General features: G+C 43.7%; 1 protein-coding gene across 4 annotated transcripts in view; it reads right to left on the reverse strand.

Moving 5' to 3' along the window:
• LRP6 (LDL receptor related protein 6) overlaps nt 1-27,222 on the reverse strand; it is a 173,508-nt gene that overhangs the window by 96,295 nt on the left and 49,991 nt on the right. The gene's annotated exons all lie outside the window — the stretch shown is intronic.

Here is a 27,222-nt window from a genome sequence, read left to right on the forward strand (position 1 = left end):
AGATTCAGTGTCACCCCCCTCCCAGTCATATAAAACAGGAATGCCCACTGAAGATTTATGTTTGCTACTGAATGGGAAAAGGGCATGCACACAAAAATTTCCTTAAATATTAGGCAGGCGCCATCTCTGCTATCTTTTCGGCGCCTTTTGAAGACTTTCCTCGTTCAACAAGCCTTTTAAGTTGAGACCTATCCCAGTCTGCATCTGTGTTACAATTGCTTTTAATATGTCTTTTAATATCTTTAACCCTTTTTTTCTTTAAGGTTTTTTTTTTAATGTCTTAACGTTGTTTTGTTTTAATGTGTTTTAAGGTCTTTTTATGATGTTTTAAAGTGTTTTTAGTGTTTCTGTTTGCCGCCCTGGGCTCTTGCTGGAAGGAAGGGTGGTGTATAAATAAAATAATAAAAATAAATTGCTCAATTTCAGTTTATATTACATGTCAAAACAACAAAAACTAACTAAAATGGGTGGGGAGAAGAAAAAATGCACTTTCAGCAGTTAGCATGTAAAAAGGAGACAAAATTCTGTACTCAACTCCTATATAAATGAGTTATAAATAGCTATGGGTAGTATGCAATGCTAGCCCTACTTATAGTAGGTAAATTAAAGTTAATAGACACAACTGATTTAGGTTTATTAATTTCATTGGGTCTATTCTGAGTAGGACTTAGCTGACTACAACCCATAATTTACATACATTTACACCACTGGTGATGGATCTGCACTGGCTGTCTATTACCAACTGAGCCAAGTTCAAGATTTTGTTGTTGACATTGAAAGCCCTGCATACAGACAATGCCATTAAGAGGAGATCCTGATGGACGTTCCACACCAGTGGCTTGTCACTTGATGACAATACAGAAATGAGAGTTCTCATCAATAGCACCCATAAGAACATAAGAATGTAAGAAGAGCCTGCTGGATCAGGCCAGTGGCCCATCTAGTCCAGCATCCTGTTCTCACAGTGGCCAACCAGGTGCCTGGGGGAAACCCGCAAGCAGGACCCAAGTGCAAGAACACTCTCCCCTCCTGAGGTTTCCGGCAACTGGTTTTCAGAAGCATGCTGCCTCTGACTAGGGTGGCAGAGCACAGCCATCATGGCTAGTAGCCATTGATAGCCCTGTCCTCCATGAATTTGTCTAATCTTCTTTTAAAGCCATCCAAGCTGGTGGCCATTACTGCATCTTGTGGGAGCAAATTCCATAGTTTAACTATGCGCCATCTTTTGGAACATCCTCCCTCAGGTAATTCCTGAGGCAGAAAAAGTAACAACACCTCTTAAAAACTTATGTTTACCCAAGCTTTACTGGACCCCAACTCCTAAATATTTAATTTTTGTTTTGTATGCTGTTCTGCTTTATTTGTGAAATATAGATGGTTTTCCTCTTTCAATAAGCCTTTTAAAAACAGAGACCATATCCCAATCCACACCTGCTTTGGAATTACTTTTTAAGATGTTTTAAAGATGTTTTAAAGATGTTTTAAACTATGTTTTTAAAATGTTTTAAATATATTTTGAAGAGGCTTTGTTTTTGAGAAGTTTTTAATGTTTTGTCTATTGCCTTGGGTTCATTCTGGGAGAAAGGTCGGGATAGTTCAATAAATAAATAAATGTTTATTTTTCATCTTCTTTTTATCCAGTTTTTAAGGTAATTTTATTAAATGCTATTTTATTGTAAAGAGCTTAAAAGATTTTTATATTAAGCAGTATAATAGTTTTATAAACTAACAGATTATTTGTATATAAGTATTAAAAATAAAACTGCCGATATCATAATGACATTATACAAACCTATGGAGCAGCCACATATGGAATACTGTGTACAGTGCTAGTCGCCTCACTTCAAATATTGTTGAGTCGGAAAAGGTTAAGTAAAGGGCAACCAAAATGATCAAGGGGATGGAACAACTCCCCTATGAGGAAAGGCTGCAGCATTTGGGGGTTTTTAATGTAGAGAAAAGGTGAGTAAGTGGTGACATGACAGAAGTGTACAAAATTATGCATGGCATGGAGAAAGTGGACAGAGAAAAGTTTTGTCTCCTTCTCCCATAACACTAGAACTCGTAGACATGCTATGAAGCTGAATGCTGGAAGATTCAGGACAGACAAAAGAAAGTAGTACTTCACATAGCGCATAGTTAAGCTATGGCACTTGCTCACAAAGGAGACAATGGCAGCCATCAACTTGGAAGGCTTTAAAAGAGGATTAGACAAATTCAGAGAGGATAAGGCTTTAATGGCTACAAGCCACAATGGCTATGCTCTTCCTCCACAGTTGGGGGAAGCATGCTTCTGAATACCAGATGCTGGAAACCACAGGAGAGAGGGCTCTTGCACTTACATCCTGCTTGTGGGCTTCTCACAGGCATCTGGTTGGCCATTGTGAAAACAGGACGCTGGACTAGATGGGCCACTGGCCTGATCCAGCAGGCTGTTATTATGTTCTTATATCCATATTACAGATTAGGAAGGTTGAAGGGAAATGACACTCAGGCAATAGTGGCTTGCCTTGAGCAAGCCACTTTCCTTTCAGCCTGTGGCAAGTGAGAATTATTACCAGGTGATCTGGCAGGAAAGATTTTGTAAACAGGAAGAGAGTGGGTTCCTTTTACATTCAGGATACTTAAGTTAGACTAACAAAAGGTATGTGTGAGTGAGCAAACTAGTGAACATTTTTGAAGGCTAGCAACTTTTGTGGACACAATTTATTTCTGAGGCTGTTTTAAACATTTGACCAGAGTTTAGCCAAAGGGGGAAAGGGGGGGCGAGAAAAGTAAAAGTAAAATATCTAGAAAAAACAGGAATGTTGATAGGAAAGATTAGACATTGCAAGCCTGGGATGCTTCAAGCTTGCACATGAGAACAAATTCCTGGGAACAGCTCTTCTATTATATTTACTTTTCATAAACAAAAACCCACTTGTAGCACTGAAAGAGCTTCCTTTACTAATCTTCTGTCTCCATCATACTTCATTTCTTCTTCTATCCTTTAGCAACTGGCTGAAGACACACAGGAAACCTCTACATTTCCCTCCCAATTTGTATAAGCATTTCAAGAGCTGATTACAGAACTGTAGGATACTGCATACCAAATGTTGGAGGACACACAGAATTGTAGAAAAGTAGAGTTGGAAGGGGTCTATAACGCCATCGAGTCCAATCCCTGCTTGATGCAGGAAACCAATTTAAAGCATACCCGACAGGTGGCTGTCTAGCTGCCTCTTGAATTCCTCCAGTGTTGGAGAGCCCACCAACTTCCTAGGTAATTGATTCCACTGTCATACCGCTCTAACAATTAGGAAGTTTTTCCTAATTTTCTGGAAGAGATCCTGGCCCCTCCTCTGTGTGACAACCTTTCAAGTACTTGAAGAGTGCTATCAAATCTCCCCTCAATCTTCTCTTCTCAAGGCTAAACATGCCTAGTTCTTTCAGTCTCTCCTCATAGGACTTTGTTTCATCCTTGTTAGCATCCTCTGAATCTGTTCTGGTTTGTCTGCATCCTCTTTCAAGTGCCGTGTCCAGAACTGGACACAGTGCTGAAGATGAGGTCTAACCAGTGCCAAATAGAGGGGAATAGCGCTTCATGCAATTTGGAAACTATACTTCTGTTAATGCAGCCTAAAGTAGCATTTGCCTTTTTTGAAATCACATCGCACTGTTGGCTCATATTCAGCTTATGATTAACAATTCCAAGATCCTTCTCACATGTAGTATTGCTGAGCCAAGTATTCCACATCTTATAAATATGCATTTGGGTTTTTCCCCTAGATATAGAACTCCATTCACAAAAGATAAGTGGAAGGATAATCTATTTGTATATGCTCCTATGTCAAATTAATTTATTTGTACATTTCTATACTGCCCATCAACTAATCAATAAAATACAAAACAGAATTTTTAAAAAATATAAGAACATTATCAAAACAATATATCACTTCAAGAGCAGCAAAACAAGCTCCACATAGTGACAGCAAATATAATACACGTTAATGAAGTATATACACATACACATTCTTCTGTCTGCACACCCAATACTAAGGAAAGCGCATCACACCGTAGTGCAAAGCTAGAACACAAGTTTTCTTTATATAAGCATTTTTTAAAAAAGATTATGCTGAGCAGGAAGACACTTGTTAGTTAGCTTTTATAATGGGGTGTAGGGAACGCATGCTGATACATCAGAGCATACTGTCAGGAGAAACATCACAAGCAATTTCATTTCAGACTAAAATCCAGCACTCAAAGTTGCAGCCCCTCAATTATTATACATTACAGTTATACAAGCAAATACCTATAACATAGGTTCTCCAGAAATCTTATTAGCTTTAAAAACAGGAAGGGGGAAGGCTGTGAGTGAAGGAGTTTCACCAGTTTTATTGAAAGTTTTTACTTTCCTCAAAATTCCTCCAATGTTTTTCCTGAACAGAAATGTACATTCAGTTTGCCATTTCATTTTAAATTTGATGACACAACAGATGCATTGAGAAAGCGACTACAGTACCTAATCGAGACTTTAAAAAACAACTGGAAACAGCAAGATTCTAGACCTGTGTACGAAGTGTTTGTTATATACTAGTTTGCAGCGGCCCATACACACATACAAATCCAGACCTAAAGTCTTCTTATTCTGCACTTTCAGTACTTGATGAGTCAAGTTTGACATTAGAATAAAAAAAAGGCCAAAACAAGTGAGACATACTGATGTATAATGTATGCAAGCACATACACACACAGAGAGAGAGGGAAGGAAGGTGGGAGGGAGGGAGAGAGCTGGTCAGCTTCATAAGCAGAGATCACTGAACAAGATCTGCATCACAGAGAAATCTATAGTTCTTTGGCACAGTAAGCAAGGCATTCAAAGACTCTTCAGAATTGTCCTCTCACCAATAGAAGGCAGGGCTGGCTTGAAAGTGGCAATGATAAAGCCACCACTGGAGTATCTGCTGTAGGCACTACAGGACATGCCATGACAATCTTCAGCTGCACATAGCACAGCATATGAACAGGCAGTGTGAAGTCTTAGGTATAGCTGAAAGAATTCTATCAGGAGAAAGGTACCCTGTGGGGAAAATTCCTTTAGGCCAGGTGTGGAGAACCTTTGACCTTCCAGATGTTGCTGAACAACAACTCCCATCATTCCTGGTCATTGGCCATGCTTGCTTCAGCTGATAGTAGTTGTAGTTCAGCAACATCTGGAGGGACAAAGACTCTCCACATCTGCTTTAGGTAGAGATGTGGATACTATCTCCTGTGCTGGCATACTCTGCCAGCTCTAAAGTTTGAACTGCCTTGGATAACAGTCTAGAGAAGAACTCAGACTGAAAAAGCTTATTTTGTCTTTATTCCACTTGTTCCTCCTCTCTTCTTAGAGTACCCCTTCCTCTCTGGAGTGCTCATGCGAAGTGCCGCCAAATGACCAGTCCTGAGGTGAAGGCACTGGCGGAAATCAACAGCCAAGCGCCTATTCTTTGGAATAGCTCCATTCAACCTCTTCATCCACTTCACGAGACTCAGCTGCGCTGCCTCTTCCAGAGTCTGCCACCACTCTTGAGATGGCCTCAAGGAAAAAGGCATGGATGCTGAATGAGGTGGTGAGCATGACCAGGCTACAGCTTCACAGAGGTGGCAGGACGGTAAAGCAGAGGGGGATATGGACTGGAGAGAGGTTCCCAATACAGGCCAGTGGTCTAGTCTCCCGCAGTCAGAGAAACAGAGAGTGAAGTCACCAGAAAATTGTTGTCTCCCTGCCCAAATTACCACTCTCACCCATGTAAATTCCCCAGTCCCTTCCAGGGTCATCAGGTAAAGGGGGAAAGCAGAGGAAAGTAATATCAAAAGTAAAGGAAGAGGAAAAAAGAAGTCAGAATGTCCCAGATCCTGTTCCTTGACCATGAAGAGCAGGGCCGGCTCCAGGCATGCCGGGACCCTTGAGCATCAGCTTGCCCTGGGCCCCTGCATGTGTGCGTGCCCGCCCACATGCACCCCCCACCTACCTATCTCCTGTCTTTTACCATTGCCCTTAATGAAGATGGTGGCCGCGTTTTCCCTAAGGGGATGACGCCTCCGCCGCCATCTTTGTTGATGGCACACGTGCGTGCTATGCACATGCATCTCTGCCGTCAACTAAGATGGCGGCAGGGGCTTCAGTACCTTAGGGAAACCGCAGCCGCCGTCTTCATTAAGGGCAATGGTAAAAGACAGGACAGGTAGGTTGGGGAGCCTGGGGCAGTGCGGATTGCAGAAGGGGAGCGGAGGGCGGCTGAGGCACCCCCCCGTAGCTCCAGGGGCCCTCAGGCCAGTGCCCCACCTGGCCGCCCTTTAGAACTGGCCCTGCTGAAGAGGAACTAGTCTGGGAGTTCTTCCCCCACAGAAGAGTAATGTTTCAAGCCAGGCCTGCCTTCTACTGGCGAGAGAGGAAACCTGAAGGATCTTCAAATGCTCTCTTTACTCTTCCCAGAACAGGATATTTATTGTAACAAAATTCATTTTCATTCTTAGCCATAGCTGAAAAAAACATGGTATATATGAGCTCATAAGACTGATGAGGCATTTTTACTGAAACCAAATTCAGAGGCACCTCTCCAACATTTGCAGACATGATCCCAGTGTCTGGGGAAGGAGTTGCTGCCCCCCATTGAATCCCTAACACTCAAACCTTTGCCATTCAGTTGAATCAGAAGAAATAAAAAAAGACACAAGACAACTGCAGTGGAAAACATGGAAAGCCAGGTGGGTTTAACCCTAAAATATTTCATGCCACAGTGTTATTGCTGAAGGGTATTTTCTGCCTGTTTGATTAATTCTCCATTGAGGGAACAGTTTGCAACTTACAATCAATACATAGGGTAAAAGCTTCAATTAGTTAAGTTGATTAAGCAAATATATTTTGACCTGCAGCCAAATTTTAATTGGATTAGGCCCAAATTAAAAACATCTTTTTAAGAGGCTATTTTGTTTCTGGTATGTCACTGTAATAGAGAAATTTTTTTTGTCCATAGTATAACTTAGAGGAACTTAGTCAGCTATTCTATACATGCTTACCTGGGAGTAAGTCCCATTAAACCCATTGGGGCTTACTTCTGAGTAGGCAAGTATATCGCATTGCACTAACAGATATATAACTTACAAAAAATGCACATATCAAAAGTAAGTCACTAGAATAAATTTTACCCCCTCTCCTGCCCTGAGCTCCTGGGAGGATAAAAAGCAAGATACAAACATATAACGTAGAATTGCTCAAGCAGAGGAAAATATGCATAAAGCCAGGAAAGCAGTCACCCTTTAACTGCAAGATTCCACAGTCCTGATATTTTGCAGTAAAATATATCCTACCTAAGTTAGCAACCCTGATGAACAGAACAAGTTACTGTACAAATACTCTTAAGCATGTGCAATTTCACAACTCTCAGCAAAACACACTCACACATATATTTTGCCAACCTTGATAAACAACCACCCCCAAATCCTTGTGTTAAAGAAAAGTCTATAGAAATTTTAATTTGCGGCTGTTGCTGCTGCAAGGTGTTTTGTGATTTTATGGTTGTTTTGCTGGTTGTTTTTGTGTTTTTTATTTTGCATTTTTTGTTTTGTTTTATGGTTTACTGCCCAGTAATAAATACCAGTAATGACAAACAGACCAGTCGTGGCTGTATGGAGCTAGGGGTATGTGTGTGTGTGTGTGTGTGTGTGTGTGTGTGTGTGGAGATTACAATATCACTTTTTTTTTTCCTCAGTAGGAAGGAAGCCTCATTTCTTTCAAGGCAGCCTATTGCACCTTACACAATAAAGACAGCAAACTTGGGGAGTGACTGGAATCCTGTGGACCCACAGAAAAGAGACCCAGACTTGCCACGAGTGCTGAACCAAAAGTAACAGTAGGCAGGCAAATAGTTCAGCTAGCAGCAATGACAACTCCAAGGAGTGGCTCCTGGCTTGGGTGCTAGTTTGGGTGCTGTTCTGGGAGACAAGCTCCCAAACCGAAGGTGGGAGTGAGCAGCGGACCAGTGCCAGGGCAGACCAAAGCAAGAGGCAGCTGCCACAAAAACAAGAACCACCAGGAGGAGGAGGAGGAGGAGGAACACCAGCAGTGGCATGTGTGCACCAGTCTGCTGCTACTTTTGCTGCTCCATCTGACTGGATGCTTCTGAGGGTGCTTTCACACTGCACTTTATTCCATTATTCTGACAATTTCTTACCTGGTAATTTGCGCATTATATTTGAGCTTTCACACGACATAACAGGTAGCTCCGGAATTCTGGTGGAATGTAGTGCAAGTGTAGCACTAATTTCCGCAATAAATGATACCAGAAATAATCCGTTAGCAAGGCTGGGAACCCGGAAGATCGCGGGAGTTTTGCGTTAGCTGCGGCTGCTCACGTGACAGGCATCCCAGCATGCAGTGCGTTCCCACCCTTTAGTCGCGTGGGCTTTTTTTGTCTCCAGTTCCCCCCCTTTTTTTTCTTTCACCTTGAATTTCTGTTGTGTTTAATTTCTGTTGCTGTGAAAGCGTGTGTTGTGACTGGGGGGTTCGCTTGGTTTTGTTTCCAGTTGTTTCCCCTCCTTTTTTCACTTGAATTTTCTTTTGAGATAGTTTTGGGCTGGTTGGGGCAGTTGTGAACTTCCCCCCCCTGTTCCTGCCCTTTTGTCCTGTTTTGTCCTGGCTTGAGGCGGTGATTATTCCACTATACAAAAAAGACGATAGGGGTGACCCCGCAAATTATAGGCCCATTAGCCTTCTCTCTGTTGTAGGTAAGATCTACGCGAGTCTCCTAAATGTTAGACTGCAAGCTTGGTTAGAGGAGGAAGAAATCTTGGGCCATGAGCAGGCAGGCTTTTGCAAAAAAAGATCCACCATTGACCACTGCCTAGTACTAAGGTACTTGGCGGAAAAATATACGAGTGGCACTAACAGTGGCCTCTTTGTCGCTTTTATGGACCTCAAGATGGCGTTCGATTCAGTTCCAAGAGATTTATTATGGGCTAAATTAAATAAGACCTCGATAGATAAACGTCTTTTATTTTTAATTAGTCGGCTCTACCAATGTACTTCGCTTCGGGTGAGACATGGGAGAAATGGTAGTTTGACTAGACCTATTCTAGCTAATGTTGGTGTACGACAGGGAGTGTTTTGTCCCCTACCTTATTCAATCTCTTTCTTTTCTTTTTTTTTCAATTAATTTTTATTCCAATTTTCCAAACCAAAACAATACAAAAAGAAAACAACACAAATCAATAACTAGTACAGTACAGAAAGAAATATATATATATATATAAAAAAGAAAGAATATTGACTTCCGATTTGTCATAGTTCAGCTATAAATCTATAATATATAACAAACCTATCTCTTAATAGATTATAAAATCACCTTCCTCCAACAGTTATCTTAGTTGGTTTCAAATCTCATTAACATCATATCATTTTAATCTTCCACAAAAAGTCAAAGAGAAGTTTCCAATCCTTGAGATATATGTCAATCAATTTTATTCAATCTCTTTCTTAATGACCTGAGCACCCAATGCCGAATGGAAAATTTACATTCCCCTAAAATTGCAGAGGTGCGATGTCCTTTGTTGCTTTACGCAGACAATACAGTTTTGTTGTCATTTTCGGAAATTGGTCTCAAACGCCTCCTCCGTATTTTTATGAGCTATTGTAAAAAAAACCTTCTTACCATTAATTTTATAAAGTCCAAGATAATGGTCTTCTCTCATAGGCAGGCGAAGCAACAGTGGAAAATAGAAGGTCAAATGATTGAACAGGTCAGGCAATTTAAATACCTCAGTATTACGTTCTGCTCTTCCCTTTCTTGGTCTCCCCATATTCGGGCTGCAGTTCTCACAGCACATAATATTTCTAAAGTCACCACTAGATTTCTTCATATTAGAGGTGGCCGATACATTCCTGCTGCCTTAAAAATTTTTAAAGTTAAAATACTTCCGCAACTCCTATATGGCATTCCGATCTGGGTAACAAGTTTCCACACAAAACTTGAATCGGTGCTCTCGGGCTTTTTAAGGGCCATATTCGGCTTGCCAAGCTGTGCCTCTCCAGCTGGACTCCGTCTAGAAGCGGGAATCACTTCAGTCGAGTGTACAGCCTGGCTACAAGCATTCAGATTTTGGGTCAAGGTGGCATACTCTGGATCCTCCTCGGGATATCTTCATTTAATATGGAAGGATCCTTTTGAAAGTTCTTGGTCCGCAATTTTTAATGAAAAGTTAAATTGCCTGGGTCTGTCACTGGAGCTTTTGGCTACCTGGGAATCAGAGGTAGCCAAATATAATATTGGCCAACAAATAATGGATCTAGATTGCCAGTATTTATTGTGCAAGGCACGTACATCTTGTTCTCCTTTGTATTTTGGCCTGAGCTTTAGTTTTCCATCTCAAGCGAGATATTTAGAAGAACTAACTTTCCCGCAGTATAGGTTTTTGTTCTCCCGAGCGAGATTTAATTGTTTACCTTCTGCACTTTTAACGGGTCGCTTCCAAAATACTCCTCTGGAGAACTGCTATTGCATTTGTAAGTTGAAATTACCCGAAACTATTGGTCATGTATTCCTTGTATGCGAATTATATCGAGATCCAAGGGCTAAATTTATTTTGCCGCTTATTACAGGGTCTCTAGGCAGATCCACATAATGGATAGTACAGTACCTTTTGTCAGACAAAGTTAAAACCACAACTGCACAACTTGCAAAATTTCTTTATATAGCACAGTCTGTACGGAAAAGACAGGCCTCCATCCTTGGATTTTAGTATGGAAATTTTGTAAATAATGTATTGTTTTAAAATGTTTAAAAATGTTGATCATGATTTGTATTGTGGGTCTATGACTGTATAATAAAAAATGATGATGATTTTGGGGGACTGCGGGGGCTGTTTGTGCCGCCTCTGCTCCTTGTTGTTTCTCTCCCCTTCATCTTCCCCCGGGGGACAGAGGAAGCTACTGATGCCGCCCCTGCTTCAGCAGTGGCGGTGACTGCCCCCTATTCTGAGCCATTACTTGCCAACAGAGGCTTTTGTTCTTCAGGCGGCTATCGCTACTGCGGTCGCCAGGAGCTCGCTGTGGCCAGCCGTTACTTCACTGCAGCAGAAGGGAGTCTGCTGCAGTGATGACTTTCATCTTCCTGGCGGCGGCTCTCCCTCCCCACGGCTCGCTACTGCGGCCGCCAGGAGCTTGCTGCGGTGGCTTCCCACCTGTAGTGGCAACGCGCTGGGCACTCTTCGCTGAAGAGGCCCCCTTTTCTCCCCTCGGCTCGCTATTGCGGCCGTTAGGAGTTCGCGGCTGCAGCTCCTTGTGTTTGTAACTGCGGCGCATTTAGCGCTCGCTGAGGGGACTCCAGTGACTCTACTGCAGGGTGGATGCTCTTTGGCCTCCTTAGGAGGATGTCTCTGCTTTGCAGAGCATAGTACTTTCAGCCTGGGCGGCTGCCATCTCTATCAACAGCAAATTACAAGTGCATGTGTATAACAGGAGGGGGATGAAAACGAAGCTCTGTTCATTGCAGCTGTGTGAGAGACAGTTGCTGAAAATGCTGGTATATTGGCTGAAAAAGTACTGTTCCTTATCACAAGAGGTACTGCAGTGTGAAAGGGCTTTTAGAAATCGGGACAGAAGCGCTACCTTTTTAATCTGTTAAATTAGCACTATTAGCCCCATGTGTGAAAGCAGACTGAGTCCAACTCAGCCTGAGCTCGCCATGCCTCGCTATGAAGTCTAAGCAGCAGCTTCTACCAGAGGGCCTGGGGAGGTAGAACTAGCCATAGCTTAAGTAAGGAGGATCAACAGCACCTTGCTCCTTTGGCAGCTCCCATCAACAACAGGAACTCTTCTCTTCTCAGCAGCCCATTTGCTGTTACTGCTTCTGTGCAGCCTGATGGGGGGGGAGGGGCTGCGGACTCAGCATGGTAATGAGGGTCCAAGGTGCTGTGGGGCCCCCTGAGGCCCCGGGCCCTGGTCAGTGCCTGGCCTGAAAACATTAATGATGGTCTTGTCTTCCAACACTGTTAGCTTCTGTTTATGACACATAAAAGCATATATATCAACTCTATGGAAACATGCAGATTTAATTACATGTAATCAATTAATTAATCTATTAAAAGCAGATTATTAATCAATATTTTTAAAAAAAGATATAGTGGGCAACTTTATTAAAGATCACAATCTTACCATGAAGCATAGAGCTACCCTACACAATCAACAAAATCACATACTATAAACTCTGACTGGAGTGAACCACTCAAGCCAGCAAGTGGGTCAATTTTAACTTGCAGCTGTTCAAATATATATTTTTTTATTTACCAAAATTTATCTACTACTTGATTTACAATCTCTAAGCAGTTTACAAAATATATCTCCTTGCACATAGTTATAAATGTATACACACACATACTCTTATTGGAGCTGTAGATCATGCAACTTACCCTTGCAATGCCTCTGCAATTTAAGGATTAAGCAATCCATGAGTTTACTAGGACCTCACACTTGGAAGGCTACAGCCAAATTACCTGGATTTCTCTATAGCTTTGCCCACAACACTCTGCCAGGGCTGGACTATTACCTTGGGTGGCACAGTTTGCCTAACATGGCAGTTAGGTGGGGGGAATCATGGCAGGGGGATCATTAAACAGCAGCAAGCTGTTCATTATTTAGATTGTTATATTTTTGCTATCATGGAAGCATTCAATTTAGATTTTCCATCTTGAGCACCAGGATCTCTTGGGTCATTCAGGAGCTGCACATATCTCATCTCAACCTTTTCACATGAAGCTGAGAGAGTCAAGCAATTCACAAGATCAGAAGTGGGCAGTTCCAGTATGTGGTACAGGTAGTTGCCTGGGATAGCAGAATTCAAGAGAATTCTGTTTGGGAAAATTGATCCCAATGAATGGTTTATTATGGTCACAAAGCAGTAAAATTAGGCACAACAATAAAACATAGCTCATTAAAACAATTAAAAACAATTAAATTTCTCTTGATCTGCACTGAAGTAAAAAAAAAATTAGCAATCCTCTCAATAATATAGGAAGAAACATTCCTTAAACGGAAAAATACTGAATCCTCATGGCATCTTTCCAGAACATTTCTTAGTACTACCTATACAGGTTACAGTGAAGAAGAACGTGTTAAACAGATTCTATTGATCTGGCTCCACACAAACACAATTGTTCATTAACTAGGCTCTTATTGAATTGTACACTTAACAGTGCAGAAAGAAGCATATACGAGCAAGAATAAATGGTCTCCTATACTTGGGAGTACTCAAGACTCCAAGTCAACTAGCAGCTTTCTGTTTATGTATGGAGATGGACCTAACTCCTGGGCTAGTCACAAGCAAGACATAATAGCATTTTCTTCCACAGAATCTGAGTATATAGCTGCTGCAGAAGCCTGCGAAGAAGCCATTTGGCTCAACAGACTACTAAAGGACCTTGGAATAAGGGTGCAGAGACCTATCCAGGTGATGGAAGACAACTCAGACTGAGAGAATCACTCCACGGACTAAACAAATAGGTATAAAATACCATATTGTATGTGAATTGACAGAGAAAGGATTCATCAAGATGAACTACTGTTCAACTGCAGAGATGACAGCTGACATCTTGACAAAGCCATTACCAAGAGACTGTTTCCAGAGACTTCGAATCAAAACGGGCTTGTTAGATTAATGCATGCAAATTTGAGGAGGAGCGTTGGAATAGGCAAATGTTGCATGGTCACTTTATGGGATATTTGGGGAATATCCCATGTACCTGTTTTACCATGATGTAACTTCCTAATGGGTGGAGTTACTTACCTGACTTCCTCCTCCTTTGTCCTGGGGGATTTTTGAATATTCTCCATTGCTGATCTATCCACCATTGAGAGAGGCCGCATGGCACAGATGCTCTCTCTGAGAGCATCAATACTAAACCACTAAAATGAACTGAGACCCCTATTTTCTTTCTTCTAAGCTACAGCCTATGTTTCTGAACATATGAAGAATTTGTGAGTAAATGTTTTATCTTTTATCTAAAAGATTGTGTCTGTTGTTGTTTATATAGAGAAAGGTGGGGCTGGTTTACATTCTCATTCTGCTGCTTGTATTTTCATATCTCTGCTAAGAAATAGGACCAACCAAATTAGTTCCTATTTCTATGTGTATTTTTATAATACCGAACAGAGAGTACTCTCCTATACTTGGGAGATAGATCCTCCGTGGTGCAGAGTGGTAAGCGGCGGTAACGCAGCCGAGGCTCTGCTCACAGCCGGAGTTTGATTCCAACGGAAGGAGGAAGTCGAATCTCCGGTAAAAGGGGTTGAGGTCCACTCAGCCTTCCATCCATCCGTGGTCGGTAAAATGAGTACCCGGCATGTGCTGGGGGGTAAAGAAAGGCCGGGGAAGGAACTGGCAATCCCACCCCATATATACGGTCTGCCTAGTAAACGTTGCAAGACATCACCCTAAGAGTCGGAAACGACTTGCACTACAAGTGCGGGGACACCTTTACCTTTTATACTTGGGAAACAGTTAATATGTACAAGTACGAAGCTGTGACAATTCCATGATTTACAGGGTTATTAAGGTGTAATGGAAAACAAAATTTGGTAGCTACAGTTCTCAGGCAAGGTAGACGGAGGGCTGGAGTGGGCAGGGGAGGAGGAGAAAGGAAGAAGGGAGTGGAGGAAGAAGGGATGAGGAAGGAAAAAGGGAGTGGAGGAAGAAGGGGTGAGGAAGGAGGACAAAGGCAGGCCCGATCATTTGCTTGCTTATTGAGTTCAATGGGATTTACTCCCATGCAATCATGGTTAGGATAGGTAACACTGACCATAGGGGGGGAGGGAGGGCAGAGGAGAGGGAAGGAGGAAGGAAGGGGAAAGGGGACCGGAAGGAAGGGGAAGGAGGGGACTGGAAGGGGAGGAGAAGGACGAAGGAAGAGGGAGGGAAGGAGCAAAAGGGAAGACATAGGAGGGGGAGGGGAGGTCTGCTCATTTGCATGCTTATTGAGTTCAGTGGGATTTACTCTCATGCAATCATCCTTAAGATAGGTAAAACTGGCCATGGGGGGAGGGGGAGCGGGAAGGGGGAGGGGAGGGGAGGGAGGAAGGGGGGAAGGAGGAGATTGGAAGGGGATAGAGGAGGGAAAGGGAAGAGGGAGGGGATAGGAGAAAGGAACAGGGGAGGGCAGGTTTGATCATTTGCATGCTTTTTCAGTTCAATGGGATTTACTCCTGTGTAATCATACTTAGGATAGTTGAAACTGACCTGGGGAAGGCAGGGAGGGGAAGGGGATCACAGGGAAGGGAGGGGGAGAGATTGGGTGGATAGGCACTGGGCAGAGGGGAAGCCCCTTTCCTTTCCAAAAGGAAAACATTGTGAACAGTATTGTTTTTCAGCATTTCCCCCACCTTTTTATTCTATAGCAGGCACATGTATTCCTCCACCCAAATTTAAACCAAAGCTGTCACTGGCCACATCTACACCAGACCTTTATTTCACTTTAGACAGTGATGGCTTCTCCCAAAGAATCCTGGGAAGTGTAGTTAGTGAAGGGTACTGAGAGTTACTAGGAGATGCCCTGTTCCCCTAACAGAGGTTCAGTCAGAGCAGCTGACTGTTAAACCACTCTGGCCACTGGAACTTTGTCAGAGGAATAAGAGTCTCCTCTCAGCACCCTTCACAAACTACATTTCCCAGGATTCTTTGAGAGAAGCCGTCACTGTCTGGTGTGGGAGTGAACCTGATTAGTCAATCAAAAAGAGAAGGTCAAAGACCAAGATGCTCTCTTTTTGATTGCCCATTTGGATGCTAGCCACCTTCTGTTTATCCTGATTAGTCAAGCCAAACAGCTGCAAGTCTGGCTTTTAGAACACTGACAGTTGGATCTCACTGAGCATGCCTGGGGTTATCATTGACTTCAATACTAAATTTCTTAAATTAATTAAAAATCGGCTAGGCATTTTTTTAAACTTTTAAACTGCTGAAGATAAAGGTCAGAATATTGGGCAAGGTCAGTAATAGAATTACAGGTACTCTGTGAACATAGCTGCGCCTTTTAATTAATTTCAACAAATTATGAGAACGCTGACAGAAAAAAGGCCAAAAGAGGTCTGTTTTTTCTCTCTCTTTTTACACTTTGAACTCTCGATTCTCTCTGACTGTTTTGTGTATCGCCATGTAAATTTAGAGGGTTGTTAAGCAAGCATTTCTGAGTTCAGGACTGTAAGTTTTGTAAGGTTTTGTTTTGAAATGAGCTTATGAGAAACATCAGACGGGCATGGGGGTTATTTTCAATTTAACATTGCAGAATGGGGAAAATCCATGCTGGCTATAGTATACAGCCATTCTTGTGGCTATATAATTTAAAAGGGGGACAAAAATACAGTCCTGTAACAATCCTAGTAGCAGAGATTATATTAGAAACTTGCCCCCAGTGCTGCATCTGACTTGGCTGGATGTTTGGTTATAAAAATATCTGATGAGAAATATTAATTATCTGTCCATAGAGGTTTTATATAATTTAGACTATTGCAAAATTGCTGAGAAAGGAGTATAACTGTCCCATCGCAGATCGGACAGACAAAAGAATCTAGGGTGAGGCAAGTACATTCCATGCCTCTCATGTCTCCGAAATACAGCCCCCTCCCCTCACTCAATTCACTTCTGAAGCAAAGGAAAAGGCTGCAATTAGGAAAACTACAAAGATGGAATCATAACTGTCTCTCACGGCAATTACAACTTCATCCGCCTGCTTAACAGGGCCTATAAAGAAACTTTACCATACTGAGGGCCATTGATTAGCAGAACCAACACTAAAAGTTTTCGTAGCCAAGACCGTGACCCACCTTCTGTCTGGAGCAGCAATTTGGGGAGAGCATTGTAGAGACCAACTGGATATAATCCAAAATAAGTTCCTGCGCCTGCTCTTGTCTGTAGCACACAGCACACCTGGCGCATTACTAAGGAGTGAAGTAGGTCTCCCCTCTCTTAAAGCACGCATACACAAATCGATCTTACTGTATTGGAAATAGTTATCAATGAAGCCAGAACACCATTTACCCAAAACATGTTTTTTGGAGCTACAGAACCGGGAAGGCTGGGCACAATGCAGCAGACGCCTGATGCTCAGTTATTCGATCTCCCCAGCTATGTTAAAGCAGGATCAATCTGAAAGTACCATCAGGGACCTTGTCTATGATAAAGATGCTCAAATAGACCTTGACTATCTAAAAAACTGTAAATTCGCCTCTTGGTATGGCAAAATTAAATTAGATCATGAAAGGGCCTCTTATTTGCGGGAGCTAACCTTCTTCCCCATAAGGAGCGCTTTCACTCGGCTCAGATTCCAATTGATGCCCACCGAATATCTGGCTGGCAGATACTCAAAAAAACCATTAGAAGACCGACTGTGTATATGTGGATCAGGGTAAATTGAAGGTATGGAGCATTACATCTTATACTGAGCTCTATACGAGTCACCAAAGGCCAAGTTCATCTTCCCCTTTCAGACTTTGTTAGAAGGCCAGGCAGACGAATTTAAGATCAGATGGCTGCTGGCTGACACAGATAAATTTGTTACTTACAGGGTAGCCCTGTTCGCATTAGCTGCAGAGATGATCAGAATGGCCTTTCTGAAATGCATTAGCCTCAACAGTAAAGGGGGGACCACTTGAGTACTCGAGTACACTCCTAATCTAAACAAATTTTATCATCTCTGTCACTACTTTTATTAGCTTTTGAAAGCCCAGGGTTTTATTCACGTACCATTGGATTGAAATCTAAGGTTTTACAAATGTTTTATAAATATGTTTTATTATATGTTTTCCATATTGTTACTCATATTGTAATGACAATTGGCTAAAAACAATAACAATAAAGGCTTCAACTGCCTCTCACTCTGAGATCACAAGTTTCTGTCTTAGTTTCTAGTCAGCCATTATTGTAATTGCTATAGACTTTCTCTTCCAAGTCTTCTGCACATGGAGAAAGACTGGAGAAGGGGGCTGGGACTGGTTTCATATTTAGTTGCATTTCTAAACCGCCCTATAGCTAGCAGCTCCCAGGGCGGTGTACAACATGATAAAACCACAATAGCCATACTAAGGGTGAATTGGATACTTTATACAGCCACAAGAGTGGCTGTATACTATAGCCAGCATGGATTTTTCACTTTCCGCCATATTAAATTGAAAATACCCCCCATGCCATTCTGCTGCTTTCCATAAGCTCAGTTCAAAACAAAACCTTACAAAACTTACAGTCCTGAACTCAGAAACGCTTGCTCAGCAACTCTCTAAGTTTTCATGGTGATTCATGGTGAATCCAGAGTTCAAAGTGTAAAACAAGATTTAAAAATCCAGACTCCTGTTGGCCTTTTTTCTGTCAGTGGTCTCATAATTTCTTGAAATTAATTAAAAATCGGCCGTTGTTCACACACTACCTGTAATCTTATTTCTGACCTAGCCCATACTACACGCCTTTGCTGTAGAATAAAAAGGTGCGGTAACCCTGAAAAACAATTATACTGTTAACAATGCTTTCCTTCTGCCCAGTGCCCACCCACCCAATATCTTCCTCTCCCTCCCCCTCCTCCTTCCCTACCCCTACCCTTTCCTCACCTCCCTCAGGTCAGTTTCACCTATACAAAGTGTGATTGCACAGGAGTAAATTCCACTGAACTCAATATTATTATTATTATTTATTTATTTATTTATTTATTTATTTAATTTGTATCCCGCCCTGCCTCCCAGCAAGAGCCAACCCAATTCCAGTGAGTAATAACTGACAGAGAGAAAACACACATGGCTTGGTCTACCTTCACTGGCAGCAGATTGGGAACAACAGCAATTGAAGCCACAATTCCCAGTATGTGAATTCTTTTACTACTATTGCGCAAGAAACAAATCATCATGTAAACAACAAGATGCCTCATCAGTGAGTTTAATTAAGGGGGTTGAGCTGACCACATGGAACTATTGTTGTTGCTTCTATGGATGTGAGGGTGTAAGGTCAGAGGTAAATGAAATGCAAATTAAAAAAGAAAAACAAAAGGCAGTGAAGATTTCCTAAATGCAATACCTTACCAAACACAACAAGATTCCTATGAGTAACGCAGAAAACTCAGCATCCCACAACCAGTCAGCTTTCCTAACCAAAACTAAAAAAATCCTGGCAGCCAGTCAGTCAAGGTCACAAAAATCCACAAGCAGCACAACATGACCCAGGGGCTGCAGTTAGTGCAGAATGCTGCAGAACAATTGCTGACATGAGTGAGATCCTATCAGCACATAACATCTCTGCTCTGAAATCTGCACTGGTTGCCAATTTGCTACCAGACCAAGTTCAAGGTGTGCTTTCCATGTTACGCGTGCCACATAGTACTTGTTCTGCTGTTGTAAGAAATAGATCCTTTAGTATGGCAGTACCTACACTTTGGAACTTCCTGCCTATTGACATTAGGCAGGCACCTTGTTACTCATTTTGGCACCTTCTAAAAATATTTTTGTTTAGGGAAGCCTACCCAGACATGTAGAAGCTATTTATTTATCTGTTTTTAACTCATTGCTGGTTTTATTATTTTGAATGCTTTTAAATACCATATCTTTAACTGTTTTTGCCAATAATATTATTATTTTAATTCCTTCTATAAACTGCTTTAAAAAATTTTTTTACAATAAAATGGTATATAAATGTTGTAAATAAAATGCATAAATAAATTTTGGAGTCATTGTGGCCCTTGGGTCTCTCTCCTCTTTTATAGAGAGTCAGGCAATTTAGTACCATCTAGCTCAATACTGATGACATGGACTAGCATTGGCTCTCCAGCATTCCAGCCAATAGTCTCTTCCAGAGATTGGATTTTGGACCGTTGTATGCAAAGCATATGCCCTACCACTGAGCTACAGCCCTTCCTCTGTTTAAAAGAGTATCTTTTAACATTGTTCTTTTCAATTCTACTGTTCACACGTTGCCAAATTCTTCCAAGCTACACAGGAAGTAGATTGGACTGTAAAAGATCAACCCAATTGTGTTTGCGTTTTACAAATTTGTAGGGCGGTACAATATGTCAGAAAGGAAGTCAGGTCTCCTACTCCCCTGGTGCATTCACTATAGCTGCCCAATTTCCCTGCTTTTTAAAGTTTGATAGAAATATCTGTGGGCTATAGGTACATTCTTAAACTGCAAGGGGTTTTTTTTGCCTATTAGTGAATTTATCTGTGGTGCCTGCAAGTATTTGAAGGATTCATACAGTCTCAGATCCAGGGGCTTAACTCAGAGCTGTGGGTTTTAAAATGACCAAGTGTCACAGGGGAGCTGAGACTTGCTTGGATACCTGAGCCTTAGAGCAACAGGGCTGGGGAAATATGAAAAGGAATCTCTAACACAGCATTGCTAGATTTTGGTGTGTAAAAGTAGAAAATGTGTCTCCCTCTGCTAAATGAAGTGTGTTAGCAAGGTGGGTGCACGACATGTGTCATCAGCATACTGATGACAACTCATTCCAAAACTCAGTGGTTTCATGTAGATGTTAAACAACATGGACAACAGAACTGACTCCTGCAGGACCCCATTCTGGAGAACCCATGGAGCTGAGCAATGGTCCCTAACAACAATCTTCTAGAGCTGGGCATTCAAATAGGAGCGGCACCACTACAATCAATACCAATATCAATACCACCACTACCCTCAATACCAATGCCATGGTCAAAGTTACTGAAAGCTGCTGAGAGATCAAGTAGAATCAACAGAATCATACACCCCTGTCTCTCAAGTGATACAGGTCTTTGTACTGGCGACCAAGGCAGCTTCTGTACCAAAACTGGTCCTGAATCCTGACTGAAATGGATCTACAAAGTATGTCTCCTCCAAGAGTACTCAGATCCTCCCAAGGACCTTGCCTAGAAAGGGGACATTCACCACTCACCTGAAATTGTTAAAATCTTTCAGATCCAAGTGATTTATATACTGAACATTCAGAATGTTGTTTAAATTTAATCCCTTTCTGTTTATATTTTATGAATTGCTCTTACATACCAATTTTTTAAAATAAAACTTCCGGGTCCAAGGAAGGCTTCTTCAAGAATGGTCTTACTACCACCTCCCTCCAGGCAGCCCAGGGCCACTCCTTTTAAAAAACAACTTTTATTATAACAAACAAATAATATTCCAACATAACATGTACAATATAAACACATCTCAACTGTACAGTCTTATACAACAATGCATGATAACATAAAATCGCAGGTGCTGGTAACGAGAAAAATTTCTATATTATATCAGTCAACTAGCATGGCGGGTGCATCATAACAATTCCTCTCCACCCATATGGTATCAGTCAATCAATCTTTATTTACAGTCAACTGACCACAAATACAGAACATAGTACAGTAGGGCCCCACTCATATGGCGGGTTACGTTCCAGACCCCCACTGAAAAGCAGAAACAGCCCAAAAGTGGAACTCATTGAATAGAATGGTGCGCGACGACCGAAAACCACCATAAAAGCAGAACAAGCACTGCATGAGTGGGGCTTTAGTCTAATCGCGTCTAACTGAGACCGCTGCATTAGCAAAGCGCTGTAAAGCAGGGCCCTATTGTATTGAGTATTACGAGATAAAAATTACATGATAACAAAGACTACAACAAACAGCAAAAGCAACTCAATTACTTTAATTACCATTAACAATTTTGCAGGGTCTGGTCAAGATGGCCAAGTTCAGAAATTTTGCCACTTGCTCAGTAATGGCCTTATCAGAGCCCTCAAGTAAAACAGTCAAATGGGACTCAGAAGAGTGGCCTGCGAAAGACTACATAATAGGGTATATTAGGTCTTTTCTTGCCCCTTCGTAATAACTGCAATTGAGCCAAACACGTGAAATAGACTCCACTTCATCATTATTACAGGGACAGTATCTATTGTTACCTGGAGTTTTGTTGTATCTCCCTATATATTATTTTAGGGTGTTTACCAGGGCATCATAAAAACAAACAGTTATAATGTAATCCTCAGCAGTAAGTTCAGCTGAATTAAATAGGACTTACTACCAGATACGTGTGCATAGGACTGCAGACCTATTGTGACAGCAGCCCAGGGTGGATGGGTGAGTTAGCATTCCAAGTTTACAATGAAAGGAATTTTCCGTTGTTGTTCTTGTTTAATGGAATGAATAAGAAACAAAAGACAGACAATGTAAGAGTTGCTGGAGAACAAGGCAAAAGCACCATAAAATCAGGGCTTGCACTTACACCTCTCTTGGTTGCTTATCTTTGTAAATAATATTTACTCCATCAATTATAAATTTCCTTAGTTGTTCTGTATGACATTTGCATAATTGGCTTTCTCCTCCCTGCCCCTGTTAATTTATTTCCTGGACACAGATATTTTACTTGGATGCAGTGGTGGGCTGGAGGTGAGGCTGAATCCAGGCAAGATGGAAGCCCTGTGGGTAGGTGTTTCCTAGGTCTAGCAATTAGGTGGCTTAGCTGTTCTAGCTGGGGATGCACCCCCTCTGAAGGAACTGCTGTGTAGTCTGGGGGTGCTCTTGGATTGCGGCCTATTGCCGAAATAAAACACAAACACCATTCATTGGGTTAAATCATGGGCCACTTTATTAAACGGAATCAATTAGAATAATGAACCTGCAGAGGGGAAATCAAGTGCGGGAGCATTCTGATGATCCAGGCAAAGCCTGCTTGCAGCCATAGGGCAACCAAACCCTTGCCTGAGCCCGGGGCTGGCCTGTGCCAGACCCCAGCTCAGGCCACATCCTGAAGATGTGTAGGGGGTCCAACCCGCATCACCGCCCCCCGGAGCCCTGAAACTCCGAGCGGATGAGGCATGTTGGCCCCAAAGGCAGCCCGTGTTCTGCCCCCGGGCCGTATAGCCCTGAGCTGCAGGCTCCCAGATCGCCAATCACCCCCAAAGGTGCCTAAAGGTGTCACCTAGCTGCCCTTTCCCCTTTAACCTTTCCCCCGCACTTCCTTGCCACAAAAGGGGGACAAGCCTCTGCTTAGTCTCCCTTTACCCCACACCCGATAAGAATCTTGTGCAGACCCCTCTACAGGTCCGTCAAGAAGATGCCATCATTGCCTCACAACTGCATGTCCTCACATGCCTGCCACTGAGGGCCTTGCCCTCCAGCAGATGACCAGAGGCTATCGTAGCCTCAACTGCATGTCCTCACATGCCTGCCACTGAGGGCCTTGCCCTCCATGTCTGACCACGGCAGACAACCAGAGGCTATCATGGCCTCAACTGGATGTCCTCACATGCCTGCCACTGAGGGCCTTGCCCTTGAGTAACCAGGTCATTCCCACCCAGGGGAATGACCACCACCTGCGGGACCTTCCGCACTCAACCCTGCTGGAACAACATGGGTAGGAGACCATCCCAGTGCATACTCTGTCGACCCAGCCACCAATCCGTGGCCCACCATCAGAGGCCCAGCCGTGAACCAATGTGCATTTGCGGCCCCAAGGCCAGCCTATAAGATCATGCCATGGCTGCAGACTGCGCATCTGCTCCATCCCCGTCCAGCAACCTGCCAAAAACAGAAACAATCGTGAACAGTTGGGTCCTGGACCTTCAGACTCGGCCCAGGGGTGAATGCACTCCAGGTGCCCCATAATTCCACCTTCTGACGGCCTACACCTGCATATACCAAACCAATTGCCCAGGTAGGCAATTCCCCAGCCCCAATTCCATAGGAGCATGTCCCCCAAAACCCCATGTGTCTGCTGCCAGGCTCTGCAACGCTAGACCAAAACTTTATGAGGAAAGATCCCTCCCCCTGAGTATCAGGCAACCGGGCCTGTAGCTACAGGCCAAAAAAAAAAACACTGTGACACCCTCACGGGACAAGTGTCCAGTCCCGGGGCAGGATAAAATAATGGTGTGCCTCTTGTGCCCCTGGTCTGCCTGGAAACAAACTTCGGACAGCAGGATGGCTCGTAGGGAAGTCTGACCTGGACCCAAACACTCCCGCCCTCCATCCGGAAGGCTCCAAAGTTAAGTGTGAGGGCCACTGCCCGCAACTGCTGGTCACAGGGCACCTCCCTGAACAACAATCCCTGGCGGGTCAGGTGAACACGGAGGATGAGGATAAGGGGTACGGTGGTGTGCATGGGCCAGCCGGGCAGCACATGACATATCCCAAGCCATCTGAATGGTCCCAAAGGCCCCCTGCCAGCCTACCTTGCAACACTCTGATGGACAGGCTTTACTCCTACCATCCATGATGAATTCCTGCGCGTGATTCATAGGAATAGGCCACACTTTGCATAGCCCGTGCCGGCCCCTAACTCCCAGAAATCCCCTCCTGCCCTCTGATAGCTGGTGAGCATCCTGGAGCAACAGATAGGCATATGGCCATATCTGACTCCCCTCCCCCATCTCCCAGTGTGTGGTATGGGACTAGCAGTTCTCCTCCCCAGAGTCGTTCCCTCCTCTAACTAAAAACACCATTGACACACTGTCGGAAAGGGGGGGCACGCCTCAGGTTGGCGCATAAGGCAGCCAAAAAACAAAAAACAAACCCTGAAGCTGTGGTAAGGCTGTGACATCCCTGTTATGGCACCATAAACCCCACCATCGAAGGCCCCCAACACCTGAAGGGCAGAAAGCAAACACTTTCCCAGCCCCTGAAAACTCCAGGATCTTGATCTGCAACGGTTCAAGCCCTTTTCTCGGGCAGCCTGCAGCCCTGGGTCCAAGAGACAATCTTAATACCCTGGAAGGTGAGCCCTAGGACAGGATCCTCCATTTTCCCAGCTGCCAAAGGAACCCCCCAGTTCATAGCCACGCCATAAATGGTGCCATCAGGTGCTAACATGCACCCAAAGTCTGCCCTACCCGTGAACCGTAAATCATGAACATAGTGCCCCACTGCTTCTGAGCCCTCTCGTCTCCTGACTGTCCCTTCCAAGAAGGAGCTGAAGTGCTCCATACAAGAATACAGCAGCCCATAGGTAATGCTCTGCTGCATAGTTGACCTAAAAGGCAAAACTCAACATCCGGCAATGCAGGCAGATTAGCTGCCACCCTTGCCCATAAGGCACCTCTGCCACAGGCGCGCACCATATGGAATGCAGTGTAGTGCACTGTGCATAGTCTATCTGGTATGAAGCCATTACTGACTGACTCCACTTGTATGATGGATGATGAATCAGGTAGACTCTGCCCACTGCCACATTGGCCCTATGGGGGGGCATTGTGAGAGCAGAGGTAGGGGATGATGGGAAGGGGCCAATAACCCTGCCCAACTGTATGTCTTTATCAATCGTCCCCTGTACCAGTGCGTCTGTACCTAAGATTGATTTAAGATCGCCGGCCATAAGGGCAAGCCAGGGACCACAGTATAGGACCCAGAAGAACCGCCTAATAAAGAAAAAAACGCATCATAAATTGAGTCTCCCCATAAACTGGGCAGTCTGCCAGCAAGGTCCATAGCTCCTCGAGCTTAGCTGGAAATGGACACTTTCTTTGAGCAGCCTCTGCTATCCTTCTGGCTTGTTGTTGTGACTTCAATTGCAGGTTCATATGCAGCAGTTATTAGATGGCATGGAGCTGAGCAATGTCATCCTCCAATGTCTGCAGATCAAACGACTCCCAAAAAGCACAGGACTAGTGGCCTGCAAAAAGGTGGCCATCTCATCCACAGCCAGTTTGCAAACTAGCTAAAGAGAAGATGCAAGCAAATGTGCAGCCTGTACATGGTTACTGAAAAGAATTCCATTATGTTTAAATCATTTACTCAGAGATATATGACTTGGACCAATTCTATGCGTACTTACTTATGAGAAAATCCCACTGAGTGTATTGTTACTTCTTCCCACGGAAGGGTGCACATGATTGCACCCATACAGCAGAATCCTAAGTATGTTTACTCAGAATATCACAGGTTAAATGGGTCTCTGGACTGAGGTTTATAGGACTTAACTAATGGAAAGGTTTGTATATTCTTACCTGGGTTTTGAAGAACGTATTTGGGGAGGGGAAGCTTGGCAATGAAAAGAGGAGATGAGCTCCCTTTGCATTAGCGGGGTTGAGGTAGTTTTGGAGGTGAGGTTGCAGCACTAACTGGAATCCCTACTGGCTCCTGCAGCCTCCTTTCTGTCTCCAGCTGCCACCTGCCCTCCCCAAAAAGCCTCTGCTCTTCGTAATGTCATTGCATTGATCCAATCCAAATGGCCTCCAACTGATGGCCACCATATGTTTCTCCCCAAATGCTCTGGGACGAAATATCACCCCCATTATCTTTTAGAATATATCTCAGAATATTGCCACGTTATAACAGAGCATCTTTCTAGGGTACAGGTAAATTTTGCCCCTCTCATCTTCAAGTTCTCCCTAATTGACTAACCCCTTCTCCAAATTTTTCTGGTTTGCAAAGACAGTGTGGAAGTGGAATGGCCGTTTCAGTGCATCCCTAATAAAAGCATCCCCACCCCTGGCTGTCCAGCTGCCTCTGGAATGTCCCCAGTGTCAGTACCACTCTAGGTAATTGGTAAATGAAAAGGAACATTCGGTTTAAACTAAAAATACTCTTCAGTATCAAGAAAAGGAGTCTATTCCTATGTCACTTTCTGTAGTGGGCGAGGGGGCCCCCATAGAAGTATCTCCTGGCCCTAACTGGAGGTGCTGAGGGCTGAACCTGAGGACCCTCGGCATGCAAAGCAAGTGATCTGTTACTGAGCGACACTCCTTCATCTCCAGGGTCCGAGACCCCTGTAAATGGTAGAATAATCCTAGCAATAAAACACATGAAGTGCATTGGCTATGTTTCACTCCTCCGCAGCTGGGGGTGGGCGTCTACCCTCCGCCCTGGGGGCCCTGCCCTTCTGGCCCACTTTGCCCTTTTTGGGTGGCATCCTGGGATTAAGCGTGTAGCCGGGTCTATTCCCTTCCGCTAACCCCTCCCCCGGTCTATGCCCCATTGCAGAAGCCAGGGGAGTGCCTCCTCCAGAAAGGAAAGGTGGTAAGCGTGAGGAAGCACTAAAGGGAGACCCAGCACCTTCACAGCCCGGCTGGACTGTGCCCTCTTCTCATCCTGCACCCCCCCAGTCACCAACCCATTGGCTCCCTTGTCCAGCCCCAGACAATCCAGGCCTCCTGGGCCACCAAGTGACCAAATAGGGGGTGTGATGAAGCTGGTGCCCAGCACCCAATTCCCCTACTATGTGGTAGGGTGAGGGGCTGATGATCTTTCCCACCCACCCCCACGGGGATCCCCTTGAGGAA

This window comes from Rhineura floridana, chromosome 8 (genome assembly GCF_030035675.1).
Source record: "Rhineura floridana isolate rRhiFlo1 chromosome 8, rRhiFlo1.hap2, whole genome shotgun sequence".
NCBI classification, from domain to species: Eukaryota; Metazoa; Chordata; class Lepidosauria; order Squamata; family Rhineuridae; genus Rhineura; species Rhineura floridana.